Source organism: Grampus griseus (genome assembly GCF_964374135.1).
Source record: "Grampus griseus genome assembly, chromosome: 7".
Classification (NCBI taxonomy): domain Eukaryota; kingdom Metazoa; phylum Chordata; class Mammalia; order Artiodactyla; family Delphinidae; genus Grampus; species Grampus griseus.
The window spans coordinates 60,495,879-60,504,679 of record NC_139001.1 but is presented as its reverse complement, the minus strand read 5'-3'; positions in this window follow the sequence as shown (position 1 = coordinate 60,504,679).

The following is an 8,801-nucleotide window of genomic DNA, read 5'->3' as shown; positions in this document are numbered from 1 at the left end:
GCAACGGGAGAGGCCACAACAGTGAGAGGCCGCGTACCGCAAAAAAAAAAAAAAAAAAAATGAGCCAAAGACCTCAATAAACACCTCACCAAAGAAGATATACAGATGGCAAATAAGCATATGAAAAGATGTTCCACATCACGTGTTATCAAGAGAATGCAAATTAAAACAACAAGATACCACTACATACCTATTACAATGGCCAAAATCTGGAATACTGACAACACCAAATGCTGATGAGAGAGTGGGGCAAAAATAACTCTCATTCATTGATGGTAGGAACACAAAATGGTACAGCCACTTTGGAAGACAGGTTAGTGTACAAAACTAAACATACCCTTACCATACGATCCAGCAATAATGCTCCTTGTTATTTATTCAAAGGAGCTAAAAGCTTCTGTCCATACAAATACCTACACATGGATATTTATAGCAGGTTTATTCATAATTGCCAAAACTTGAAGGCAACCAAGATGTCCTTTAGTAGGTGAATGGATCAATAAACCGTGGTACATCCAGACAGTGGAATATTATTCAGTGCTTTAAAAAAAAAAAAAAAAAAGAGTGCTCAAGCCACAAAAAGACAGGGAGGAACCTTAATTGCATATTACTAAGTAAATGAAGCCAATCTGACACACTATGATTCTAACTATTTGACATTCTGGAAAAGGCAAAACTATGGAAACAAAAACATCAGTGGCTGTCAGGTACTGAGGGGAGGGGACATGAATACATGGAGCACGAAGGTCTTTAGGGCAGTGAAAATACTCTGTATGGTACCATAATGGTGGATGCATGTCATTATACATTTGTCCAAACCCACAGAATGTACAATATTGAGAGTGAACCCTAATGTAAATTACAGACTTTGGGTGATAAAGATGTATCGATGTAGGTTCACATCAAGCGTAAAAAAGGTACCACTCTGGTGGGGGATGCTGATAATGGGGGAGGCTGTGCATGTGTGGGGACAGGGGGTATATGGGAAATCTCTGGACCTCCTAATTTTTCTGTGAATCTAAAACTGATCTGGAAAAATATTAAGTGTTTTTTAAAATAGTAAAAACAAAGAAAGGAATTAAAATGGCACACTACAACATACTTATTTTAAACAAAAGAAAGGAGTAAAGGAGGAAGACAGGAACAATGACAACCAAAAGAATTGAGACATAGGAAACAAAACCCAACAATTAACTAAGTGAGTTCAGCAAGGTTGTAGGATATAAGATCAATGTAGAAAAATCAGTCATATTTCTATATACTAACAGTGAACAATCTGAAAATAAACTTAACAATTCCATTCATTAAAACATCATAAACAATAAAATTCTTAGGAATAAATTTAACAAAAGAAGTACCAGACCTGTTCACTGAGAACTATAAAACTGAAAACACTAAAACTATGAAACATGAAATTTTAAAAGATATAAATAAGTAGAGGGAGATTCCAAGTTCATGAATTGAAAGACAAGATTGTTAAGAAGGCAATTCACCCCAAATTGATTTATAGATTCAACAAAATCCCTATCAGAATACTAACTGGCTTTTCTGAAGAAACTGATAAGCTAATCTAAAATTTATATAGAAGTGCAAAAGATCCAGCCAAAACAAATTTGAAAAACAAAGCTGGAACATTTACACTTTCCTATTTTAAAACTTAATATGAAGCTACAGTAATCAAGGCAATGTGGTGCTGGCATAAGTATAGTCATATAGATGAATGGAACAGAACTGAGGATTTATAAATAAACCCTTACATGTATGGTCAATTCATTTTTGACAAAAGCACCAAAGCAATTCATTGGGGGAAGGATAATCTTTCCAACAAATGGTGCTGAGACAATTAGACAGCCACATGCAAAAAGATAAATTTAGACCCTTTACACCATACAAAAAATTAGCTCAAAATAGATCACATGTCTAAATGTAAGAGCTAAAGATAAAATTTTCAAAGAAAACACAGGAGAAAATCTTGATGACCTTGGTTTAGGCAGAGTTTTTAGATGATACCAAAAGCATGATCCATAAAATTTAAAACTTGATAAATTGGACTTAATCAAAATTTAAAACTTCTGTGTTTCAAAAGACACCATTAAGAAAATAGACTAGGAGAAAATAATTGCAAATCTGAAGAACTCATATCCAGAATGTATAAAGAACTCTTAAAACTCAATAAGAAAAGGGAAAACCCCAATTTAAAAATAGGTTGAAGACTTAAACACAAATATCTACAAGCACATGAAAAGATGCCAGCATCTTCAGTCACTGGGGAAATGCAAATTAAAACCAAAATGTAGTATCACTACACACCCATTGAATAACTATAAGATAGACAATAATAAAGTGTTCCTGAGAATGTGGAAAAACTGTAAATTCATAATTATTGGAATATATAAAGTAGAAATATAAAATGATATACTGTACTTTGGGGGAGGTGATGGAAATATATTCAATATTAAAATTGGATTGTGGTGATGGTTACAAAGCTCTGTAAAGAATACCTCAATAGAGCTGTTAAAAAGAAAAATTAACTTTACCACTAAACTAACTTCCCATTTATAGTACTGGAACAAGTTAGACAACACCACAAGGAAACAATCAGATATAAAATGTGGGACATTATGTAAGACAAATGACTTACAATGTTAAGGACAAACAAGCAGGGGATTATTCCAGAATTAAAGACTAAAGGTACACAGCAATCAAGTGTAAGGTGTCATCCTTGATTAGATTTTGCATCGGAAAAAACAAAGACATTTCTGGTGTTGTTGAGGAAGTTTGAATTTTGACTATTAGATGATACTATGAAATTATTGTTGAATTTTTATGTGTGATAATGGTATTGTTCGGTTGCAGCATGTCCTCATTCTTACGAGATATATGTGGAAATATTTAGGGATGAAGTACCATGATGTCTGCAACATACTTTCAAATGGATCAGCAAAAACAAATATGTATTTATAAAGATAAAGCAAATATGGAAAAATGTAAATAAGTGAACCTAGTTGAAAGGTATCCAAAAAGTTCATTTTACCTCTTCAAACTTTTCTGTAGCTTTAAAATTTTTTAAAATAAAAAGTGGGGAGGAGACCTTCAAGATGGTGGAGGAGTAAGACGTGGAGATCACCTTCCTCCCCACAAATACATCAAAACTACATCTACATGTGGAACAACTCCTACAGAACACCTACTGAATGCTGGCAGAAGACCTCAGACCTCCCAAAAGGCAAGAAACTCCCCACGTACCTGGGTAGGGCAAAAGAAAAACGAAAAAACAGAGACAAAAGAATAGGGACAGGACTCGCACCTCTGGGAGGGAGCTGTGAAGGATGAAAAATTTCCACACACTAGGAAGCCCCTTCACTGGCAGGGATGGAGGGTGGGCAGGAGGGAAGCTTCAGAGCCACGAAGGAGAGCGCAGCAACAGGGGTGCAGAGGGCAGAGAGATTCCTGCACAAAGGATCGGTGCTGAACAGCACTCACCAGCCTGAGAGGTTTGTCTGCTCACCCGCCGGGGTGGGCAGAGGCTGGGAGCTGAGGCTCAGGCTTCAGAGGTCAGATCCCAGGGAGAGGACTGGGGTTGGCTGCGTGAACACAGCCTGAAGGGGGCTAGTGCGCCACAGCTAGCCGGGAGGGAGTCCGGGAAAAAGTCTGGACCTGCCAGAGACGCAAGAGACCTTTGTTTCGGGGTGTGCAAGGCAAGGGGATTCCTTCCCAGAGTGCCCACAGAAGGCAGAGCACTGCACGAGCTCCAGAGACAGGCGTGAGCCGCAGCTATCAGCTCAGACCCCAGAGACGGGCATGAACCTCTAATGCTGTGGCCGCTGCCACCAAGAATCCTGTGTGCAAGCGCAGGTCACTATCCACACCTCCCCAGCCCCCGCCAGGAGCCTGTGCAGCATACCACTGCCAGGGTCCTGTGACCCAGGGACAACTTCCCCAGGAGAACACATGGCGTGCCTCAGGCTGTTGCAATGTCAAGCTGGCCTCTGCCACCTCAGGATCGCCCGCATTCCAATTATGACTACTGTACACCTCCGTCCCCCTGGCCTGAGTGAGCAAGAGAGCACTAATCAGCTGCTGCTTTAACTCCCTCCTGTCTGGGCAGGGAATTGACTCCTGAGGGCAGCCTACACCCAGAGGCGGGACCAAAACCAAAGCTGAACCCCAGGAGCTGTGCGAACAAAGAAGAGAAAGGGAAATTTCTCCGTGCAGCCTCAGGAGCAGATTAAATCCCCATGATCAACTTGATAAACCCTGCATCTGAAGGATACCTGAATAGGCCACGAATGTTCCCAAAATTGAGGTGGTGGACTTTGGGAGCAACTGTAGACTTGGGGTTTGCTTTCTGCATCTAATTTGTTTCTGGTTTTATGTTTACCTTAGTTTAGTATTTAGAGCTTATTATCGTTAGTGGATTTGTTTATTGATTTGTTTCTCTCTTCCAGTTTTTAAAAAATTTATATATATATATATATTTTTTTCCTTTTTCTCTGTGTGTGTGTGTGTGTATGTTTCTTTGTGTCATTTTGTCTGTATAGCTTTGTTTTTACCATTTGTCCTAGGGTTCTGTCTGTCCGTTTTTGTTTTGGGGTTTGTTTTTTTTTTTTAATCTTTCTTCCTTTTCTTCTGAGCCCTGTGGTCTTGGTGCTCTGGCCGGGTGTTGGGCCTGAGCCTCTGAGGTGGGAGGGCTGAGTCCAGGACAATGGAACACCAGAAACCTCCCAGCCCCACTTAATATCAATTGGTGAGAGCTCTCCCAGAGATCTTCATCTCAACACTAAGGCCCAGCTCCACCCAACGGCCAGCAAGCTCCAGTGCTGGACGCCGCATGCCAAACAACTAGCAAGACAGGAGCACAACCCCACCCATTAGCAGAGAGGCTGCCTAAAGTCATACTAAGTTCAAAGACACTCCAAAACACACCATTGGACGTGGCCCTGCCCACCAGAAGGACAAGATACAGTCCCACCCACCAGAACACAGGCTCCAGTCCCCTCCACCAGGAAACCTATACAAGCCACTAAACCAACCTCACCCACGGGGGACAGACACCAAAAATAACAGGAACTACAAACCTGCAGCCTGCGAAAAGGAGACCCCAAACATAGTAAGTTAAACATAATGAGAAAACAGAGAAATATGCAGCAGATGAAGGAGCAAGGTAAAAACCCACCAGACCAAACAAATGAAGAGGCAGTCTACCTGAAAAAGAATTCAGAGTAATGCTGGTAAAGATGATCCAAAATCTCGGAAACAAAATGGAGAAAATACAAGAAACGTTTAACAAGGACCTAGAAGAACTAAAGAGCAAACAAAGAGTGATGAACAACACAATAAATGAAATTAAAAATACCCTAGAAGGAATCAGTAGCAGAATAACTGATGCAGAAGAACAGATAAGTGACCCAGAAGATAAAACAGTGGAAATAACTGCCGAAGAGCAGAATAAAGAAAAAAGAATGAAAAGAATTGAGGATAGTCTCAGAGACCTCTGGGACAACATTAAACACACCAACATTCGAATTATAGGTGTCCCAGAAGAACAGAAAAAGAAAGGGTCTGAGAAAATATTTGAAGAGATTATAGTTGAAAATTTCCCTAACATGGGAAAGGAAATAGTCAAGTCCAGGAAGGGCAGAGAGTCCCATACAGGATAAATCCAAGGAGAAACACACCAAGACACATATTAATCAAACTATCAAAAATTAAATTCAAAGAAAAAATATTAAAAGCAACAAGGGAAAAGCAACAAATAACATACAAGGGAAACTCCATAAAGTTAACAGCTGATCTTTCAGCAGAAGCTCTGCAAGCCAGAAGAGAGTGGCAGGACATATTTAAAGTGATGAAAGGGAAAAACCTACAACCAAGATTACTCTAGCCAGCAAGGATCTCATTCAGATTCAATGGAGAAATTAAAATATTTACAGACAAGCAAAAGCTAAGAGAATTCAGCACCACCAAACCAGCTTTACAACAAATGCTAAAGGAACTTCTCTAGGCAGGAAACACAAGAGAAAGAAAAGACCTACAATAACAAACCCAAAACAATTAAGAAAATGGTAATAGGAACATACATATCAATAATTACCTTAAATGTAAATGGATTAAATGCTCCAACCAAAAGACACAGACTGGCTGAATGGATACAAAAACAAGACCCATATACTTGCTGTCTACAAGAGACCCACTTCATACCTAGGGACACACACAGACTGAAAGTGAGGGGATAGAAAAAGATATTCCATGCAAATGGAAATCAAAAGAAAGCTGGAGTAGCATTTCTCCTATCAGAGAAAATAGACTTTAAAATAAAGACTATTACAAGAGACAAAGAAGGACATGACATAATGATCAAGGCATCAATCCAAGAAGAAGATATAACAATTGTAAATATTTATGCACCCAACATAGGAGCACCTCAATATATAAGGCAAATGCTAACAGCCATAAAAGGGGAAATCGACAGTAACACAATAATAGTAGGGGACTTTTACACCCCACTTTCACCAATGGACAGATCATCCAAAATGAAAATCAATAAGGAAACACAAGCTTTAAAAGACACACTAGAGACTTCCCATGTGGCACAGTGGTTAAGAATCCACATGCCAATGCAGGGGACACAGGTTCAAGCCCTGGTCTGGGAAGACCCCACATGCCACGGAGCAATTAAGCCCATGCGCCACAACTACTGAGTCTGCACTCTAGAGCCCGAGAACCACAACTACTGAAGCCCATGTGCCTAGAGCCCATGCTCCACAACAAGAGAAGCCACTGCAATGAGAAGCCCGTGCACCACAACAAAGAGTAGCCCCACTCACCACGACTAGAGAAAGCCCGTGCGCAGCAACGAAGACCCAATGCAGCCAAAAATAAATAAATAAATAAATTTATATTAAAAAAAAGAAAAGCTGCCCATTCATTAAAAATCAATCAATAAATAAGACACATTAGACCAGATAGACTTAATTGATATTTATGGACATTACATCCCAAAACAACAGAATACACTTTCTTCTCATGTGCTCATGGAACATTCTCCAGGATAGATCATACCTTGGGTCACAAATCAAGCCTCGGTAAATTTAAGAAAATTGAAATCGTATCAAGTATCTTTTCTGACCACAACACTATGAAACTAGATATCTATTACAAGAAAAAAACTGTAAAATATACATACACATGGAGGCTAAACAATACGCTACTAAATAACCAAGAGATCACTGAAGAAATCAAAGAGGAAATCAAAAAATACCTAGAAACAACTGACAATGAAAACACGACGACCCAAAATCTATGGGATGCAGCAAAAGCAGTTCTAAGAGGGAAGTTTATAGCAATACAATCCTACCTCTAGAAACAAGAAAAATCTCAAACAACCTAACCTTACAGCTAAAGCAATTAGAGAAAGAACCAAAAAAACCCAAAGTTACCAGAAGGAAAGAAATCATAAAAGATCAGATCAGAAATAAATGAAAAAGAAATGAAGGAAACAATAGCAAAGATCAATAAAACTAAAAGCTGGTTCTTGGCGAAGGTAAACAAAATTGATAAACCATTAGCCAGACTCAAGAAAAAAAGGGAGAAGTCTCAAATCAACAGAATTAGAAATGAAAAAGGAGAAGTAACAACTGACACTGCAGAAATACAAAGGATCATGAGAGATTACTACAAGCAACTATATGCCAATAAAATGGACAACCTGGAAATAATAACGAATTGTTAGAAAAGTATGACCTTCCAAGACTGAACCAGGAAGAAATAGAAAGTATGAACAGACCAATCACAAGCAATGAAATTGAAACTATGATTAAAAATATTCCAACAAACAAAAGCCCAGGACCAGATGGCTTCACAGGCAAATTCTATCAGAGAGGAGCTAACACCTATCCTTCTCAAACTCTTCCAAAATATAGCAGAGGGAGGAACACTCCCAAACTCACTCTACGAGGCCACCATCACCCTGATACCAAAACCGGACAAAGATGTTACCAAAAAAGAAAACTACAGACCAATATCACTGATGAACGTACATGCAAAAATCCTCAACAAAACACTAGCAAACAGAATCCAACAGCACATTAAAAGGATCATACACCATGATCAACTGGGGTTTATCCCAGGAATGCAAGGATTCTTCAATATATACAAATCAATCAATGTGATACATCATATTAACAAACCACATAATGATCTCAATAGATGCAGAAAAAACTTTTGACAAAATTCAACACCGATTTATGATAAAAACTCTCCAGAAAGTGGGCATAGAGGGAACCTACCTCAACATTATAAAGGCCATATATGACAAACCCACAGCCAACATCATTCTCAATGGTGAAAAACTGAAACCATTTCCTCTAAGATCAGGAACAAGACAAGTTTGCAAACTCTCACTACTGTTACTCAACATACTTTTGGAAGTTTTAGCCACAGCCATCAGAGAAGAAAAAGAAACAAAAGGAATCCAAATTGGAAAAGAAGAATCAAAGCTGTCACTGTTTGCAGATTACATGATACTATACATAGAGTATCCTAAAGGTGCTACCAGAAAACTACTAGAGCTAATCAATGAATGTGGTAAAGTAGCAGGATACAAAATTAATGCACAGAAATTTCTTGCATTCCTATACACTAACGATGAAAAATCTGAAAGAGAAATTAAGGAAACAATCCCATTTACCACTGCAACAAAAGGAATAAAATGCCTAGGAATAAACCTTCCTAAGGAGACAAAAGACCTGTATGCAGACACTGATGAAAGAAATTAAAGACAATACAAACAGATGGAGAAA